Genomic DNA, 19,355 nt, shown 5'->3' with positions numbered 1-19,355 from the left:
AGAGAGAGAGAGTGGAGAGAGCTCGGCCGCAGTAATGACAGGTGGGGAGAGGGAGAGTGGAGAGAGCTCGGCCGGGGTAATGACAGGTGGGGAGAGGGTTAGTGGAGAGAGCTCGGCCGCAGTAATGACAGGTGGGGAGAGAGAGAGTGGAGAGAGCTCGGCCGCAGTAATGACAGGTGGAGAGAGAGAGAGTGGAGAGAGCTCGGCCGCAGTAATGACAGGTGGAGAGAGAGAGAGTGGAGAGAGCTCGGCCGCAGTAATGACAGGTGGGGAGAGTGGAGAGAGCTCGGCCGCAGTAATGACAGGTGGAGAGAGAGAGAGTGGAGAGAGCTCGGCCGCAGTAATGACAGGTGGGGAGAGGGAGAGTGGAGAGAGCTCGGCCGCAGTAATGACAGGTGGAGAGAGAGAGTGGAGAGAGCTCGGCCGCAGTAATGACAGGTGGGGAGAGGGAGAGTGGAGAGAGCTCGGCCGGGGTAATGACAGGTGGGGAGAGGGTTAGTGGAGAGAGCTCGGCCGCAGTAATGACAGGTGGTGAGAGAGAGAGTGGAGAGAGCTCGGCCGCAGTAATGACAGGTGGAGAGAGAGAGAGTGGAGAGAGCTCGGCCGCAGTAATGACAGGTGGGGAGAGGGAGAGTGGAGAGAGCTCGGCCGGGGTAATGACAGGTGGGGAGAGGGTTAGTGAGAGAGCTCGGCCGCAGTAATGACAGGTGGAGAGAGAGAGTGGAGAGAGCTCGGCCGCAGTAATGACAGGTGGGGAGAGGGAGAGTGGAGAGAGCTCGGCCGGGGTAATGACAGGTGGGGAGAGGGTTAGTGGAGAGAGCTCGGCCGCACTAATGACAGGTGGAGAGAGAGAGAGTGGAGAGAGCTCGGCCGCAGTAATGACAGGTGGGAGAGAGAGAGAGTGGAGAGAGCTCGGCCGCAGTAATGACAGGTGGAGAGAGAGAGAATGGAGAGAGCTCGGCCGCAGTAATGACAGGTGGAGAGAGAGAGAGTGGAGAGAGCTCGGCCGCAGTAATGACAGGTGGAGAGAGAGAGTGGAGAGAGCTCAGCCGCGGTAATGACAGGTGGGGAGAGGGAGAGTGGAGAGAGCTCGGGCCGGGGTAATGACAGGTGGGGAGAGGGTTAGTGGAGAGAGCTCGGCCGCAGTAATGACAGGTGGGGAGAGGGAGAGAGTGGAGAGAGCTCAGTCTGCGGTAATGACAGGTGGAGAGAGAGAGTGTAGAGAGAGCTCGGCCGCAGTAATGACAGGTGGAGAGAGGGAGAGTGGAGAGAGCTCGGCCGCAGTAATGACAGGTGGGGAGAGAGAGAGTGGAGAGAGCTCGGCCGCAGTATTGACAGGTGGGGAGAGAGAGAGTGGAGAGAGTTCGGCCGCAGTAATGACAGGTGGGGAGAGAGAGGGAGAGTGGAGAGAGCTCGGCCGCAGTAATGACAGGTGGAGAGAGAGAGTGTACAGAGAGCTCGGCCGCAGTAATGACAGGTGGAGAGAGGGAGAGTGGAGAGAGCTCGGCCGCAGTAATGACAGGTGGGGAGAGGGTTAGTGGAGAGAGCTCGGCCGGGGTAATGACAGGTGGGGAGAGGGTTAGTGGAGAGAGCTCGGCCGCAGTAATGACAGGTGGAGAGAGAGAGAGTGGAGAGAGCTCGGCCGCAGTAATGACAGGTGGAGAGAGAGTGGAGAGAGCTCGGCCGCAGTAATGACAGGTGGAGAGAGAGAGAATGGAGAGAGCTCGGCCGCAGTAATGACAGGTGGAGAGAGAGAGAGTGGAGAGAGCTCGGCCGCAGTAATGACAGGTGGGAGAGAGAGAGTGGAGAGAGCTCAGCCGCGGTAATGACAGGTGGGGAGAGGGAGGGTGGAGAGAGCTCGGCCGGGGTAATGACAGGTGGGGAGAGGGTTAGTGGAGAGAGCTCGGCCGCAGTAATGACAGGTGGGGAGAGAGGGAGAGAGTGGAGAGAGCTCAGTCTGCGGTAATGACAGGTGGAGAGAGCAGAGTGTAGAGAGAGCTCGGCCGCAGTAATGACAGGTGGAGAGAGGGAGAGTGGAGAGAGCTCGGCCGCAGTAATGACAGGTGGGGAGAGAGAGAGTGGAGAGAGCTCGGCCGCAGTATTGACAGGTGGGAGAGAGAGAGTGGAGAGAGTTCGGCCGCAGTAATGACAGGTGGGGAGAGAGAGGGAGAGTGGAGAGAGCTCGGCCGCAGTAATGACAGGTGGAGAGAGAGAGTGTACAGAGAGCTCGGCCGCAGTAATGACAGGTGGAGAGAGGGAGAGTGGAGAGAGCTCGGCCGCAGTAATGACAGGTGGGGAGAGGGTTAGTGGAGAGAGTTCGGCCGCAGTAATGACAGGTGGGGAGAGTGGAGAGAGCTCGGCCGCAGTAATGACAGGTGGGGAGAGGGTTAGTGGAGAGAGCTCGGCCGCAGTAATGACAGGTGGGGAGAGGGTTAGTGGAGAGAGCTCGGCCGCAGTAATGACAGGTGGAGAGAGGGAGAGTGGAGAGAGCTCGGCCGCAGTAATGACAGGTGGGGAGAGAGAGAGTGGAGAGAGCTCGGCCGCAGTATTGACAGGTGGGGAGAGAGAGAGTGGAGAGAGTTCGGCCGCAGTAATGACAGGTGGGGAGAGAGAGGGAGAGTGGAGAGAGCTCGGCCGCAGTAATGACAGGTGGAGAGAGAGAGTGTACAGAGAGCTCGGCCGCAGTAATGACAGGTGGAGAGAGGGAGAGTGGAGAGAGCTCGGCCGCAGTAATGACAGGTGGGGAGAGGGTTAGTGGAGAGAGCTCGGCCGGGTAATGACAGGTGGGAGAGGGTTAGTGGAGAGAGCTCGGCCGCAGTAATGACAGGTGGAGAGAGAGAGAGTGGAGAGAGCTCGGCCGCAGTAATGACAGGTGGAGAGAGAGTGGAGAGAGCTCGGCCGCAGTAATGACAGGTGGAGAGAGAGAGAATGGAGAGAGCTCGGCCGCAGTAATGACAGGTGGAGAGAGAGAGAGTGGAGAGAGCTCGGCCGCAGTAATGACAGGTGGAGAGAGAGAGTGGAGAGAGCTCAGCCGCGGTAATGACAGGTGGGGAGAGGGAGAGTGGAGAGAGCTCGGCCGGGGTAATGACAGGTGGGGAGAGGGTTAGTGGAGAGAGCTCGGCCGCAGTAATGACAGGTGGGGAGAGAGGGAGAGAGTGGAGAGAGCTCAGTCTGCGGTAATGACAGGTGGAGAGAGAGAGTGTAGAGAGAGCTCGGCCGCAGTAATGACAGGTGGAGAGAGGGAGAGTGGAGAGAGCTCGGCCGCAGTAATGACAGGTGGGGAGAGAGAGAGTGGAGAGAGCTCGGCCGCAGTATTGACAGGTGGGGAGAGAGAGAGTGGAGAGAGTTCGGCCGCAGTAATGACAGGTGGGGAGAGAGAGGGAGAGTGGAGAGAGCTCGGCCGCAGTAATGACAGGTGGAGAGAGAGAGTGTACAGAGAGCTCGGCCGCAGTAATGACAGGTGGAGAGAGGGAGAGTGGAGAGAGCTCGGCCGCAGTAATGACAGGTGGGGAGAGGGTTAGTGGAGAGAGTTCGGCCGCAGTAATGACAGGTGGGGAGAGGGAGAGTGGAGAGAGCTCGGCCGCAGTAATGACAGGTGGGGAGAGGGTTAGTGGAGAGAGCTCGGCCGCAGTAATGACAGGTGGGGAGAGGGTTAGTGGAGAGAGCTTGGCCGCAGTAATGACAGGTGGAGAGAGAGAGTGGAGAGAGCTCAGCCGCAGTAATGACAGGTGGGGAGAGAGTGGAGAGAGTTCGGCCGCAGTAATGACAGGTGGGGAGAGAGAGGGAGAGTGGAGAGAGCTCAGCCGCAGTAATGACAGGTGGGGAGAGGGAGTGGATAGAGCTCGGCCGCAGTAATGACAGGTGGAGAGAGAGAGTGAGAGAGCTCGGCCGCGGTAATGACAGGTGTGGAGAGGGAGAGTGGAGAGAGTTCGGCCGCAGTAATGACAGGTGGAGAGAGAGAGTGGAGAGAGTTCGGCCGCAGTAATGACAGGTGGGGAGAGGGTTAGTGGAGAGAGCTCGGCCGCAGTAATGACAGGTGGAGAGAGAGAGTGGAGAGAGTTCGGCCGCAGTAATGACAGGTGGTGAGAGAGAGTGGAGAGAGCTCGGCCACAGTAATGACAGGTGGGGAGAGAGAGGGAGAGTGGAGAGAGCTCAGCCGCAGTAATGACAGGTGGGGAGAGGGAGTGGATAGAGCTCGGCCGCAGTAATGACAGGTGGAGAGAGAGAGTGGAGAGAGCTCGGCCGCAGTAATGACAGGTGGGGAGAGGGAGAGTGGAGAGAGCTCGGCCGCAGTAATGACAGGTGGAGAGAGAGAGTGGAGAGAGCTCGGCCGCAGTAATGACAGGTGGAGAGAGAGAGTGGAGAGAGCTCAGCCGCAGTAATGACAGGTGGAGAGAGAGAGAGGAGAGAGCTCGGCCGCAGTAATGACAGGTGGGGAGAGGGAGAGTGGAGAGAGCTCGGCCGCAGTAATGACAGGTGGAGAGAGAGAGAGGAGAGAGCTCGGCCGCAGTAATGACAGGTGGGGAGAGGGAGAGTGGAGAGAGCTCAGCCGCGGTAATGACAGGTGGAGAGAGAGAGAGTGGAGAGAGAGAGAGTGGAGAGAGAGAGAGTGGAGAGAGCTCGGCCGCAGTAATGACAGGTGGAGAGAGGGAGAGTGGAGAGAGCTCGGCCGCAGTAATGACAGGTGGAGAGAGAGAGAGTGGAGAGAGCTCAGCCGCGGTAATGACAGGTGGGGAGAGGGAGAGTGGAGAGAGCTCGGCCGCGGTAATGACAGGTGGGGAGAGGGTTAGTGGAGAGAGCTTGGCCGCAGTAATGACAGGTGGAGAGAGAGAGTGGAGAGAGCTCGGCCGCAGTAATGACAGGTGGGGAGAGGGAGAGTGGAGAGAGCTCGGCCGGGGTAATGACAGGTGGGGAGAGGGAGAGTGGAGAGCTCGGCCGCAGTAATGACAGGTGGAGAGAGAGAGAGTGGAGAGAGCTCGGCCGCAGTAATGACAGGTGGAGAGAGAGAGAGTGGAGAGAGCTCGGCCGCAGTAATGACAGGTGGAGAGAGAGAGAATGGAGAGAGCTCGGCCGCAGTAATGACAGGTGGAGAGAGGGTTAGTGGAGAGAGCTCGGCCGCAGTAATGACAGGTGGAGAGAGAGAGAGTGGAGAGAGCTCAGCCGCGGTAATGACAGGTGGAGAGAGAGAGAGTGGAGAGAGAGAGAGTGGAGAGAGAGAGAGTGGAGAGAGCTCGGCCGCAGTATTGACAGGTGGGGAGAGAGAGAGTGGAGAGAGGTTCGGCCGCAGTAATGACAGGTGGGGAGAGAGAGGGAGAGTGGAGAGAGCTCGGCCGCAGTAATGACAGGTGGAGAGAGAGAGTGTACAGAGAGCTCGGCCGCAGTAATGACAGGTGGAGAGAGGGAGAGTGGAGAGAGCTCGGCCGCAGTAATGACAGGTGGGGAGAGGGTTAGTGGAGAGAGTTCGGCCGCAGTAATGACAGGTGGGGAGAGGGAGAGTGGAGAGAGCTCGGCCGCAGTAATGACAGGTGGGGAGAGGGTTAGTGGAGAGAGCTCGGCCGCAGTAATGACAGGTGGGGAGAGGGTTAGTGGAGAGAGCTTGGCCGCAGTAATGACAGGTGGGAGAGAGAGAGTGGAGAGAGCTCAGCCGCAGTAATGACAGGTGGGGAGAGAGTGGAGAGAGTTCGGCCGCAGTAATGACAGGTGGGGAGAGAGAGGGAGAGTGGAGAGAGCTCAGCCGCAGTAATGACAGGTGGGGAGAGGGAGTGGATAGAGCTCGGCCGCAGTAATGACAGGTGGAGAGAGAGAGTGGAGAGAGCTCGGCCGCGGTAACGACAGGTGTGGAGAGGGAGAGTGGAGAGAGTTCGGCCGCAGTAATGACAGGTGGAGAGAGAGAGTGGAGAGAGTTCGGCCGCAGTAATGACAGGTGGGGAGAGGGTTAGTGGAGAGAGCTCGGCCGCAGTAATGACAGGTGGAGAGAGAGAGTGGAGAGAGTTCGGCCGCAGTAATGACAGGTGGTGAGAGAGAGTGGAGAGAGCTCGGCCACAGTAATGACAGGGTGGGGAGAGAGAGGGAGAGTGGAGAGAGCTCAGCCGCAGTAATGACAGGTGGGGAGAGGGAGTGGATAGAGCTCGGCCGCAGTAATGACAGGTGGAGAGAGAGAGTGGAGAGAGCTCGGCCGCAGTAATGACAGGTGGAGAGAGAGAGTGGAGAGAGCTCGGCCGCAGTAATGACAGGTGGAGAGAGAGAGTGGAGAGAGCTCAGCCGCAGTAATGACAGGTGGAGAGAGAGAGAGGAGAGAGCTCGGCCGCAGTAATGACAGGTGGGGAGAGGGAGAGTGGAGAGAGCTCGGCCGCAGTAATGACAGGTGGAGAGAGAGAGAGGAGAGAGCTCGGCCGCAGTAATGACAGGTGGGGAGAGGGAGAGTGGAGAGAGCTCAGCCGCGGTAATGACAGGTGGAGAGAGAGAGAGTGGAGAGAGAGAGAGTGGAGAGAGAGAGAGTGGAGAGAGCTCGGCCGCAGTAATGACAGGTGGAGAGAGGGAGAGTGGAGAGAGCTCGGCCGCAGTAATGACAGGTGGAGAGAGAGAGAGTGGAGAGAGCTCAGCCGCGGTAATGACAGGTGGGGAGAGGGAGAGTGGAGAGAGCTCGGCCGCGGTAATGACAGGTGGGGAGAGGGTTAGTGGAGAGAGCTGGCCGCAGTAATGACAGGTGAGAGAGAGAGTGGAGAGAGCTCGGCCGCAGTAATGACAGGTGGGAGAGGGAGAGTGGAGAGAGCTCGGCCGGGTAATGACAGGTGGGGAGAGGGAGAGTGGAGAGCTCGGCCGCAGTAATGACAGGTGGAGAGAGAGAGAGTGGAGAGAGCTCGGCCGCAGTAATGACAGGTGAGAGAGAGAGAGTGGAGAGAGCTCGGCCGCAGTAATGACAGGTGGAGAGAGAGAGAATGGAGAGAGCTCGGCCGCAGTAATGACAGGTGGAGAGAGGGTTAGTGGAGAGAGCTCGGCCGCAGTAATGACAGGTGGAGAGAGAGAGAGTGGAGAGAGCTCAGCCGCGGTAATGACAGGTGGAGAGAGAGAGAGTGGAGAGAGAGAGAGTGGAGAGAGAGAGAGTGGAGAGAGCTCGGCCGCAGTAATGACAGGTGGAGAGAGGGAGAGTGGAGAGAGCTCGGCCGCAGTAATGACAGGTGGAGAGAGAGAGAGTGGAGAGAGCTCAGCCGCGGTAATGACAGGTGGGGAGAGGGAGAGTGGAGAGAGCTCGGCCGCAGTAATGACAGGTGGAGAGAGGGAGAGTGGAGAGAGCTCGGCCGCAGTAATGACAGGTGGAGAGAGAGAGTGGAGAGAGCTCGGCCGCAGTAATGACAGGTGGGGAGAGGGAGAGTGGAGAGAGCTTGACCGCAGTAATGACAGGTGGGGAGAGGGAGAGTGGAGAGAGCTCGGCCGCAGTAATGACAGGTGGAGAGAGAGTGGAGAGAGCTTGACCGCAGTAATGACAGGTGGGGAGAGGGAGAGTGGAGAGAGCTCGGCCGCAGTAATGACAGGTGGAGAGAGAGTGGAGAGAGCTCGGCCGCAGTAATGACAGGTGGGGAGAGGGAGAGTGGAGAGAGCTCGGCCGCAGTAATGACAGGTGGAGAGAGAGTGGAGAGAGCTCGGCCGCAGTAATGACAGGTGGGGAGAGGGAGAGTGGAGAGAGCTCGGCCGCAGTAATGACAGGTGGGGAGAGAGAGTGGAGAGAGTTCGGCCGCAGTAATGACAGGTGGAGAGAGAGTGGAGAGAGCTCGGCCGCGGTAATGACAGGTGGGGAGAGAGAGAGTGGAGAGAGCTCGGCCACAGTAATGACAGGTGGGGAGAGGGAGAGTGGAGAGAGCTCGGCCGCAGTAATGACAGGTGGGGAGAGAGAGTGGAGAGAGCTCAGCCGCGGTAATGACAGGTGGGGAGAGGGAGAGTGGAGAGAGCTCGGCCGCAGTAATGACAGGTGGGGGGAGAGAGAGTGGAGAGAGCTCGGCCGCGGTTATGACAGGTGGGGAGAGGGAGAGTGGAGAGAGCTCGGCCGCAGTAATGACAGGTGGAGAGAGGGAGAGTGGAGAGAGCTCGGCCGCAGTAATGACAGGTGGGGAGAGGGAGGAGGAGTCGGGGGCACAAAGGCAGAAGTACAGTGATCAGAGCTCAGAGACATCCATTTATCTGTACTGTCACATGAACCCCGTTTTTCTGCTGATATCAGAGGGAACTTTCATCAAGTTCCTCTATTGTGATGTTTATCTGGCGGTAATTTTATATAATGACCTCCAAGTATGTGCAGCGTTATGCGGCGCGTTGTACGGACCGTCTGATGTTTGTTATTTCATATCGGGGTTCAGTGGCGGCTCCAGGAAATTTTTTTAGGGGGTGCTATGCAGGTGCTGGACCAATTTCCGGGGGAGCTGACGACCTGCGGCGCTTGAAGCGCGCCGCGCCAAAAATGGGTGTGGCTACAACCTGCGGCGCGCGAAGCGCGCCGCGGCAAAAAAATGGGCGTGGTCATGACCGGATGAGGGCGGGGCTAACTGTAATTTAAAGTGAACCCAGGGTGAGAGTGATATGGTGGCTGCCATATTTATTTCCTTTTAAACAATACTAGTTGCCTGGCAGCCCTGCTGATCTATTTGGCTGTAGTAGTGAACTGAATTACACCAGAAACAAGCCATGCAGCTAATCTTGTCAGTTCTGACAATATTGTCAGAAACCCCTGACCTGCTGCATGCTTGTTCAGGGTCTATGGTTGAAAGAATAAGAGGCAGAGGACCAGCACGGCAGCCAGGCAACTGGTATTGCTTAAAGGGAGATAAATATGGCAGCCTCAATATTATTCTCACCTCGGGTTCCCTTTAAAAGTGCAACGCAAAGACAGAGGGCCCAAGTTTTGGTGACCCTTTTCCCAGAAAATTCACATAATTGTGGAGGTTTTCTCAAGAAAATACACGTAATGTGAGCAGATTTTAACAAAAAACACGTCCAATGACCCCAATATGCACAATCGTTATCAGATATGGCTCCAATATGCACAATCGTTATCAGATATGGCCCCAATATGCACAATCGTTATCAGATATGGCCCCAATATGCACAATCGGTAGCAGATATGGCCCCAATATGCACAATCGGTAGCAGATATGGCCCCAATATGCACAATCGTTATCAGATATGGCCCCAATATGCACAATCGTTATCAGATATGGCCCCAATATGCACAATCGTTATCAGATATGGCCCCAATATGCACAATCGGTAGCAGATATGGCCCCAATATGCACAATCGGTAGCAGATATGGCCCCAATATGCACAATCGGTAGCAGATATGGCCCCAATATGCACAATCGGTAGCAGATATGGCCCCAATATGCACAATCGGTAGCAGATATGGCCCCAATATGCACAATCGGTAGCAGATATGGCCCCAATATGCACAATCGGTAGCAGATATGGCCCCAATATGCACAATCGGTAGCAGATATGGCCCCAATATGCACAATCGGTAGCAGATATGGCCCCAATATGCACAATCGGTAGCAGATATGGTCCCAATATGCACAATCGGTAGCAGATATGGTCCCAATATGCACAATCGGTAGCAGATATGGTCCCAATATGCACAATCGGTAGCAGATATGGCCCCAATATGCACAATCGGTAGCAGATATGGTCCCAATATGCACAATCGGTAGCAGATATGGTCCCAATATGCACAATCGGTAGCAGATATGGTCCCAATATGCACAATCGGTAGCAGATATGGTCCCAATATGCACAATCGGTAGCAGATATGGTCCCAATATGCACAATCGGTAGCAGATATGGTCCCAATATGCACAATCGGTAGCAGATATGACCCCAATATGCACAATCGGTAGCAGATATGACCCCAATATGCACAATCGGTAGCAGATATGACCCCAATATGCACAATCGGTAGCAGATATGACCCCAATATGCACAATCGGTAGCAGATATGACCCCAATATGCACAATCGGTAGCAGATATGACCCCAATATGCACAATCGGTAGCAGATATGACCCCAATATGCACAATCGGTAGCAGATATGACCCCAATATGCACAATCGGTAGCAGATATGACCCCAATATGCACAATCGGTAGCAGATATGACCCCAATATGCACAATCGGTAGCAGATATGACCCCAATATGCACAATCGGTAGCAGAAATGACCCCAATATGCACAATCGGTAGCAGAAATGACCCCAATATGCACAATCGGTAGCAGATATCGCCCCAATATGCACAATCGGTAGCAGATATCGCCCCAATATGCACAATCGGTAGCAGATATGACCCCAATATGCACAATCCGTAGCAGATATGACCCCAATATGCACAATCCGTAGCAGATATGACCCCAATATGCACAATCCGTAGCAGATATGACCCCAATATGCACAATCCGCATCACCTGAAAAAGAAAAGAAAAACCCATTTACTCACCTACAGCCAGAAGACCTTCTTTCCCGACCTCCTGTCCCGAGTCCCGACCTCATTGTGGCGCGCAGCGCCCGCGCGCCCACGATCCTCTTCCTTCCCGACGTCACCACGAGACTTCCTGCCCGCATGCAGAGAGCAGGGCTACGGGAAAATGGCCGCCCGAAGTCTGCAGAACAGGGCTCCGGGCGGCCATCTTACCGTAGCCCTGCCTGCCGGTGTGTGAACTGACTTGGCGTCTTTTAGACGCCTGAAGTCAGTTCACTCCAGGGGGTGCTTTGGGGGTGCTTGGACAATTCTAGGGGGTGCTCGAGCACCCCCAAGCACCCCCCTGGCGCCGCCCCTGTCGGGGTTGAATCACATAATTTGTTTCTTCTGTGCATGACAATGTAGCTAATTCATTTGAAAATTGCACTTTATTTTTGCATTTATTTTTATTTGTTACCATTGACTTCAAAACACGAATCATGCATCGCACACGAAAACAAAAAAAACCCACCGTACAAATGTAAAATGCAGAAACATCGCAAAAGCCCAAGTCCCATACAAACGCACAAACAATGGTATGCCACTGACATACATCAGATGTGCCACAAATGTGATTTCTGCAAAACAAACACAAATTCAAACAAATGTGACCCCCGCCTTAAAGGACGTAAACAAATGTCAAACTTAAAATACGTGTCAATATATAGACATAGGTAATATGTTCCTTCCAGCGTAAAACGAGCCATAAATTACATATCCTCCCCCCCTTGCTTATATGCGAGTCAGTGGAGCAAAACAGATGGTGGAGCATGTTTGTGCCCCCATCCCCTGCAGCATGGTGTGCAGAGTGCGCTGCTCAACACTACCTGTATCCCCTGACTCCCTGCTGTGTCCCTCCCCATCCCCTGCAATGTGTGTGTGTGTGTGTGTGTGTGTGTGTGTGTGTGTGTGTAGTGTGTGTGTGTGTATGTACAGTTTGTGTGTGTGTGTGTACAGTGTGTGTGTGTGTGTCTGTGTGTGTACAGTGTGTGTGTGTGTGTACGTGTGTGTGTGTGTGTGTGTACGTGTGTGTGTGTGTGTGTGTGTGTGTGTGTGTGTGTGTGTGTGTGTGTGTGTGTGTGTGTGTGTACAGTGTGTGTGTGTGTGTGTCTGTGTGTGTACGTGTGTGTACGGGTGTGTGTGTGTGTGTGTGTGTACTGTGTGTGTGTGTATGTGTGTGTGTACAGTGTGTGTACAGTGTGTGTCTGTGTGTGTACGTGTGTGTGTGTGTGTACAGTGTGTGTGTGTGTACAGTGTGTGTGTGTGTACATTGTGTGTGTGTGTGTACAGTGTGTGTGTGTGTACAGTGTGTGTGTGTGTGTACAGTGTGTGTGTGTGTACAGTGTGTGTGTGTGTACAGTGTGTGTGTACAGTGTGTGTGTGTGTGTACAGTGTGTGTGTGTGTACAGTGTGTGTGTGTGTGTACAGTGTGTGTGTGTGTGTACAGTGTGTGTGTGTGTACAGTGTGTGTGTACAGTGTGTGTGTGTGTGTGTGTGTGTGTGTGTGTGTGTGTGTGTGTGTGTGTGTACAGTCTGTGTGTGTGTGTACGTGTGTGTGTGTGTACGTGTGTCTGTGTGTGTACGTGTGTGTACGTGTGTGTGCGTGTGTGTGTGTGTGTGTACAGTGTGTGTGTGTGCACAGTGTGTGTGTGTGTGCACAGTGTGTGTGTGTGTACAGTGTGTGTGTGTGTGTACAGTGTGTGTACAGTGTGTGTCTGTGTGTGTACGTGTGTGTACGGGTGTGTGTGTGTACAGTGTGTGTACAGTGTGTGTGTGTGTACAGTGTGTGTGTGTGTACATTGTGTGTGTGTGTACAGTGTGTGTGTGTGTGTGTACAGTGTGTGTGTGTGTGTGTACACAGTGTGTGTGTGTGTGTGTGTACAGTGTGTGTGTGTGTGTGTGTATACAGTGTGTGTGTGTGTGTACAGTGTGTGTGTACAGTGTGTGTGTGTGTACAGTGTGTGTGTGTGTACAGTGTGTGTGTGTGTACAGTGTGTGTGTGTGTACAGTGTGTGTGTATGTACAGTGTGTGTGTACAGTGTGTGTGTGTGTGTGTACAGTGTGTGTGTGTGTACAGTGTGTGTGTGTGTACAGTGTGTGTGTGTGTGTGTGTGTACAGTGTGTGTGTGTGTGTGTGTGTGTGTGTACAGTGTGTGTGTGTGTGTGTGTGTGTGTGTACAGTGTGTGTGTGTGTGTGTGTGTGTGTGTGTGTGTGTGTGTGTGTGTGTGTGTGTGTACAGTGTGTACGTGTGTGTGTGTGTACAGTGTGTGTGTGTGTGTGTGTGTACAGTGTGTGTGTGTGTGTGTGTACAGTGTGTGTGTGTGTGTGTACAGTGTGTGTGTGTGTGTGTACAGTGTGTGTGTGTGTGTGTACAGTGTGTGTGTGTGTGTGTACAGTGTGTGTAGTGTGTGTGTACAGTGTGTGTGTACAGTGTGTGTGTGTGTGTGTGTGTGTACACTGTGTGTACAGTGTGTGTGTGTGTGTGTGTGTGTGTACAGTGTGTGTGTGTGTGTGTACAGTGTGTGTGTGTGTGTGTACAGTGTGTACGTGTGTGTGTGTGTGTGTGTACAGTGTGTGTGTGTGTGTACAGTGTGTGTGTGTGTGTACAGTGTGTGTGTGTGTGTGTGTGTGTGTACAGTGTGTACGTGTGTGTGTGTGTGTACAGTGTGTGTGTGTGTGTGTGTATGTGTGTGTGTGCACAGTGTGTACGTGTGTGTGTGTGTGTGTGTGTGTGTGTATATATACAGAGTGTGTGTGTGTACAGTGTGTGTGTGTGTGTGTGTACAGTGTGTGTGTGTGTGTGTGTACAGTGTGTACGTGTGTGTGTGTGTGTACAGTGTGTGTACAGTGTGTGTGTGTACATGTGTGTGTGTAGTGTACGTGTGTGTGATTTCTCGATGTTTTCCCTTTGCAAAAATAAAGCCCCACCCTCGATGACGTCACGCCGCTCTGCCACATGATTGACCGCCCGGTCCCCAGAACAAGAGCAGGGATATGGGGATCCCGGCGGCCAGAGAAGCCGCAGACAGCCGGGGAGGAAGGCTGAAGTCCCGCTGCGCTGCGCACATCGTGCGGGTCTCCATATCACATAGGAAAGCTGGGAATTCTCTACCCCGACCTGAGCTCGGGATTACCGCTCGCAGCTATTTTTTCCTACCCCGAGCTCAGGTCGGGGTTACCGCCAGGGATGTTAATGCAACCTTCCACCTTTTTCAGTTCAGTTGAAAACCAAACAAATAGCAAATCTGAAGTGAGAAAAATGACTTTGTTTTAATACTTACCTATGCAGAGGGAAGGCTCAGGGTACCATAGATCCTTCCTGGATTTTCCACTCTTCAGGTGTCCTTTAACTACTTCCCCTCCCCGGGGACGAGTAACTACATCCCTGCATTTTCCCACTTTACCTAGCAGGGACGAAGCTGCGTCGTCTCTTCCCGCTGCACACGCCCGCTCACTATATCGCGCGCTCCCGCGCTCGTTCTCACCGCCGATTCTTAGAGGAGAGATGAATGAATGGAAACGCAGTTCCCATTCATTATTCCCGTTCCTCGTGTGAATGGTTGCCGGGATCAATGAGATGCCGCGATCATTTGTTTACTTCTGGCGTAACACGTCCACGCATTACTTCCTATTTAGCTTACTATAAGTACGCAATAGGGAGTAATGTGTGAGGACATCTTGTGGCCAAATAGTAAAATTACACCAACACACATTTAATAAAAAAAAAAGACTCAGAAATACATTTTAAATTAACACTTTACCTCCCACACTATCCCATAATTACCCAATTTGTAATTGCATTTAAAAAAATACAATTAAATTAAAAAAAAAAAAAAACATAAATAGTTACCTTAGGGACTGAACTTTGTTCTTAATATTTATGTCAAGAGGTTATATTACTGTTAATTTTGAAACAAATAAACATAATATATTGGTGACATACATTGTACTAGGAAAATATTTTAAACAGTGCAATAACTGGGACAAATGGGCAAATAAAATGTGTGGGGTTTTAATTATAGTAGTATATATTATTTTAAAACTATAATGGCCAAAAACTGAGAAACAATGATTTTTTTCCATTTTTTTTCTTATTTCCCCCCCAAAGAGAGCCTAATTGGTGGTGAACAAAACAAGATATAGATTGTTTTGTTGTGATCAGTAGTAATAAAGTTATAGGCAAATGAATTGAAGGGGACCTGACAGGTGAAAATTGCTCTGGTTTTTAAGGGGGAAAAACTCTTAGAGGTGAAGTGGTTAAGGGAAGAATATAAAAAATAAAATAAAAGCAGAAGTGGGCACAACCTTAAACGTTTAGTATTGAATGAAAATAATATGCAAAAACTTTGCATTGCTTAACATTTTCTTTTGTTCTAACAGGAAACCCCACATGGTAATCCACTGCGATCTCCCACATGGACAGACCTCCTCTTCATCTGCTCGACTCACTCACTACCTCGTTTCAGGAATGACAGATGAAGACCGGAGACAAAACTTTATTGTGCGTAAAACTTTATTGTACGGAAGGGAACTTTGCAGATCCAGGCCCGAAGGCCACTTGTGTTGTTGCCAAGACTTTTGCAATACACGTCCGACACTCTAGAATGTAGCGAAAGGGACGCGGACGCTATAAGGTGGAGAGATGGACGTCTTCACGGATGTTGCTGCTTTTAGGTGGAGAGGGGGCGCCGAGCGGGTTACAATCTTTTTAGACTCAGAACATTTATATTGCGCTTTTCTCCTGGTGGACTCAGAGCTTCAGCCACTTAAAGGGATCCAGAGAGGAACGGGCTGAAAAAAAAAGAACAAGCCTTTATACATACCTGGGGCTTCTTCCAGCCCCATAAGCCTGGATCGCTCCCACGCCGCCATCCTCCGCTTCCTGGAACCGCCGTTACCGGGCCTGTCACTTCCGGCGGACGCGGCCAATTGTCCGCATCACAGGGGCTCCCTCCATACATGTACGCATGCGGCTGCACAGCAGGCAGCCTCATGCGTACTTGTATAGAAGGAGCTCCGTGTGATGCGGCGAATCGGCCGCGTCCGCCGGCCGACTGGCCGACTAGCGGCAATGACGGGACCCGGTACCGGCGGATCCAGGCAGCAGAGGACGGCGGCGTGGGAGCGATCCGTGCCTATGGGGCTGGAGGAAGCCCCAGGTATGTATTAAAGCTTCCCCCCAACCTCTCTGGTTCCCTTTAAGGAGCGCTCCACAGGTGACCAGGATCATTAGGAAGCCTTGCCCAATGACTCCTTACCATTTTACATACTGGCTTCATGAAACAGGATTTGAACCCAAGTCTCACATCAAAGACATGAGCCTTACCGGTACACTATCCAGCTGACCACTGGATGCTATTAATATTAAAGGACCGCTATAGCAGAAATCCTGACATACTGCTACCTCTCTAGTCATTCATCAATAAACTGTGAGTTGCAGATTTAAAAGTTCAGCTCAATTTGGTCCATATGCAATTCACTTTTTCTCCTAGGTGATATTTCACGCCTTGTTGTAAAATGTCTTTTAACCACTTCCCCTCCCCCAGGATGAGTTTCCATTCATTGATCTAAGTCCCCGTGTGAATAAACGCCGTCGTCATTCACAACACCCGATAGTTACATGTCCAGTCATTGCTTCCTCTTTGTGTAGTAATATTATGCATAGGGAAGTTTTGTGTGAGGACATCTTGTGGCCAAAAAGTAAAATTACATCTAAAACATTTTTTTAAAATAAAAAGACCTATTTTTACTTTTTAAGGGGAAAAACCACCAGCAAGCAAGAAAATACTCTAAATGTAAATTTTAATAGTACTTTTTCACCAACTTTGGGTACTTTTTCAGTTGTGAAATGCTGAACAGTTATTTTAAAGGGAACATGAAAATTATCTCCTAGGATAGAACTCAAGAGAAAAAGTTCATTGCATCTGGGCCTTTGTGTTGCAGGACTGCCACTGACAGCTCCTTATCTCTCAGCTGTTTACAGGGATCCCCCTTTTCACTTGGGCTAGGCTTCCACTTGTGCGTTTTGCAATAGGTTTTTTTGCATAGAAAATTTGCATTAGTTTAGCAACAAATAGTAGTGAATGCGGCCATTTCCCTTTAATGCAAATTTTCTTAAGCGATCATATACAAAAAAAAAAATCTGAGGTCCTGCTTCATTTTTCAGATATTTTGCGCCTATCAACCATGATTGGCATATAATGCTTTTCAACGGCATCAGATACAAATTTTCACGTTATTTACACAAATCGGCTTTTAATCACTTTCTACCCAGCATGGTTACAGGAAGTTGTCAACAAGTAGGAAAAACAGGAACTTGTCATGACTAAGCTGTTACTAGGCAGATTATGTAGATTTGAATAATGTGACATTTTGTGTCCGAAAATTCGCATAAAAAAACGCTGGAAATTTACATGCGATTTTTCGCCCATCAGAAAAGTTGTGCACAATTTTTTGGGACGCGAAAAATTTGACACTACACTAAACGTAGCCTTAGCCTTTTTTCCACCTGCCAAGGCTTCTGACAACCATAACTTCCTGGCAAAAAATTGCTAAACTATCAGTTACTGCAGCGAAGTACTGGATGTTAGAATTCTTGTCAGTTGAAAGGCTGTTTCTTCCCCTTCACCCATTTTCAGGCACCATAGTGACAGATGAGGAGCTGTTAGATAATACAAGTGGTATTTCTGAGTAATTTTTTTATTTTTTTTGTCTTCACGAAGTGCATTGGGAATTTTATTTTCGCTGCTGTTAGGCAGGAAACACACTTGTTTGCAGCCGTACATCAAAACGCACCTAACAGCACTCGCCATTGAAGTCGCTGGTCCGCTCAGGAATCAGAGTTTTGTGCGATCACCCTTGTTCTGTATGCGCTTTTTTTCCACGACCAAAAAAAACCAAAACTTTTGTTTGTGCATATTGCACAGGTTTCCAGTTGCAATATATTTCCCGGCAAAGAATTGCAAATGAAAGCACACAAAAATTGGGTGCAGAAAAATGCAAATGGAAACGCAACGGCAGAGTCCCGGAAACGTGACAAAATGCCCAGGATATTGTAGGGACGTGTTTTCCCTGCCTTACTCACATACCTGGATTAGCAGCTGAAACTCAAAATATTTGCTATACTGCTCCATTTACATTGTTGATTTTAATCAACGCCGCTCTGTGGCTCCCATTCTCCCATAAGTTTTGTGGCTGCCTCTGCTTCAGACTTGATTTTTATTTAACTATAACACCCCCGGTACTCAAATCAGAGGTGCAGTGAGGTGTGAGAGCTGTGAGCGATTACAGCAACTGTGTGCTAAGCAAGCAGTTACCAGCTGACAGTGAGCAGTTACCAGCTGACAGTGAGCAGTTACCAGGTGACAGTGAGCAGTTACCAGGTGACAGTGAGCAGTTACCAGCTGACAGTTACCAGGTGACAGTGAGCAGTTACCAGCTGACAGTGAGCAGTTAGCAGGTGACAGTGAGCAGTTACCAGCTGACAGTGAGCAATTACCAGCTGACAGTGAGCAGTTACCAGCTGACAGTGAGAAGTTACCAGCTGACAGTGAGCAGTTACCAGCTGACAGTGAGCAGTTACCAGCTGACAGTGAGCAGTTACCAGGTGACAGTGAGCAGTTACCAGCTGACAGTTACCAGGTGACAGTGAGCAGTTACCAGCTGGCAGTGAGCAGTTAGCAGGTGACAGTGAGCAGTTACCAGCTGACAGTGAGCAATTACCAGCTGACAGTGAGCAGTTACCAGCTGACAGTGAGCAGTTACCAGCTGACAGTGAGAAGTTACCAGCTGACAGTGAGCAGTTACCAGCTGACAGTGAGCAGTTACCAGGTGACAGTGAGCAGTTACCAGCTGACAGTTACCAGGTGACAGTAAGCAGTTACCAGCTGACAGTGAGCAGTTAGCAGGTGACAGTGAGCAGTTACCAGCTGACAGTGAGCAGTTACCAGCTGACAGTGAGCAGTTACCAGCTGACAGTGAGCAGTTACCAGGTGACAGTGAGAAGTTACCAGGTGACAGTGAGAAGTTACCAGGTGACAGTGAGCAGTTACCAGGTGACAGTGAGAAGTTACCAGCTGACAGTGAGCAGTTACCAGCTGACAGTGAGCAGTTACCAGGTGACAGTGAGAAGTTACCAGGTGACAGTGAGAAGTTACCAGGTGACAGTGAGCAGTTACCAGGTGACAGTGAGCAGTTACCAGCTGACAGTGAGCAGTTAGCAGCTGAAAGTGAGCAGTTAGCAGGTGACAGTGAGCAGTTACCAGGTGACAGTGAGCAGTTAGCAGGTGACAGTGAGCAGTTACCAGGTGACAGTGAGCAGTTACCAGGTGGCAGTGAGCAGTTACCAGGTGACAGTGAGCAGTTAGCAGCTGACAGTGAGCAGTTACCAGGTGACAGTGAGCAGTTACCAGCTGACAGGGAGCAGTTACCAGGCAGCAGCGAGCAGTTACCAGCTGACAGTGAGCAGTTACCAGGTGACAGTGAGAAGTTACCAGCTGACAGTGAGCAGTTACCAGCTGACAGTGAGCAGTTACCAGGTGACAGTGAGAAGTTACCAGGTGACAGTGAGAAGTTACCAGGTGACAGTGAGCAGTTACCAGGTGACAGTGAGCAGTTACCAGCTGACAGTGAGCAGTTAGCAGCTGAAAGTGAGCAGTTAGCAGGTGACAGTGAGCAGTTACCAGGTGACAGTGAGCAGTTACCAGGTGGCAGTGAGCAGTTACCAGGTGACAGTGAGCAGTTACCAGCTGACAGTGAGCAGTTACCAGGTGACAGTGAGCAGTTACCAGCTGGCAGTGAGCAGTTACCAGGCAGCAGCGAGCAGTTGTGAGAGTTTGAGAGGCATTTCACTGCCTAGA

The 19,355-nt window shown here is 51.7% G+C and overlaps 1 protein-coding gene and 1 long non-coding RNA gene across 4 annotated transcripts in view; one reads left to right on the top strand and one right to left on the bottom strand.

Annotated features, from left to right (window-relative positions):
• LOC137540813 (urotensin-2 receptor-like) overlaps positions 1-15,273 on the top strand; it is a 133,034-nt gene extending 117,761 nt beyond the window's left edge. For both annotated transcript variants that reach the window (XR_011025052.1, XM_068261974.1), the window contains one exon: positions 14,878-15,273. The gene's annotated coding sequence lies outside the window, so the exon portion shown is untranslated. The remainder of the gene's footprint in view (positions 1-14,877) is intronic.
• The window catches only part of LOC137540814 (uncharacterized), a 291,452-nt gene that overhangs the window by 187,053 nt on the left and 85,044 nt on the right, over positions 1-19,355 (bottom strand). The gene's annotated exons all lie outside the window — the stretch shown is intronic.

Source organism: Hyperolius riggenbachi, chromosome 12, assembly GCF_040937935.1.
Source record: "Hyperolius riggenbachi isolate aHypRig1 chromosome 12, aHypRig1.pri, whole genome shotgun sequence".
NCBI classification, from domain to species: Eukaryota; Metazoa; Chordata; class Amphibia; order Anura; family Hyperoliidae; genus Hyperolius; species Hyperolius riggenbachi.
Note: the sequence above shows the minus strand (reverse complement) of the source record. Positions and strands in the feature narration are given on the sequence as shown.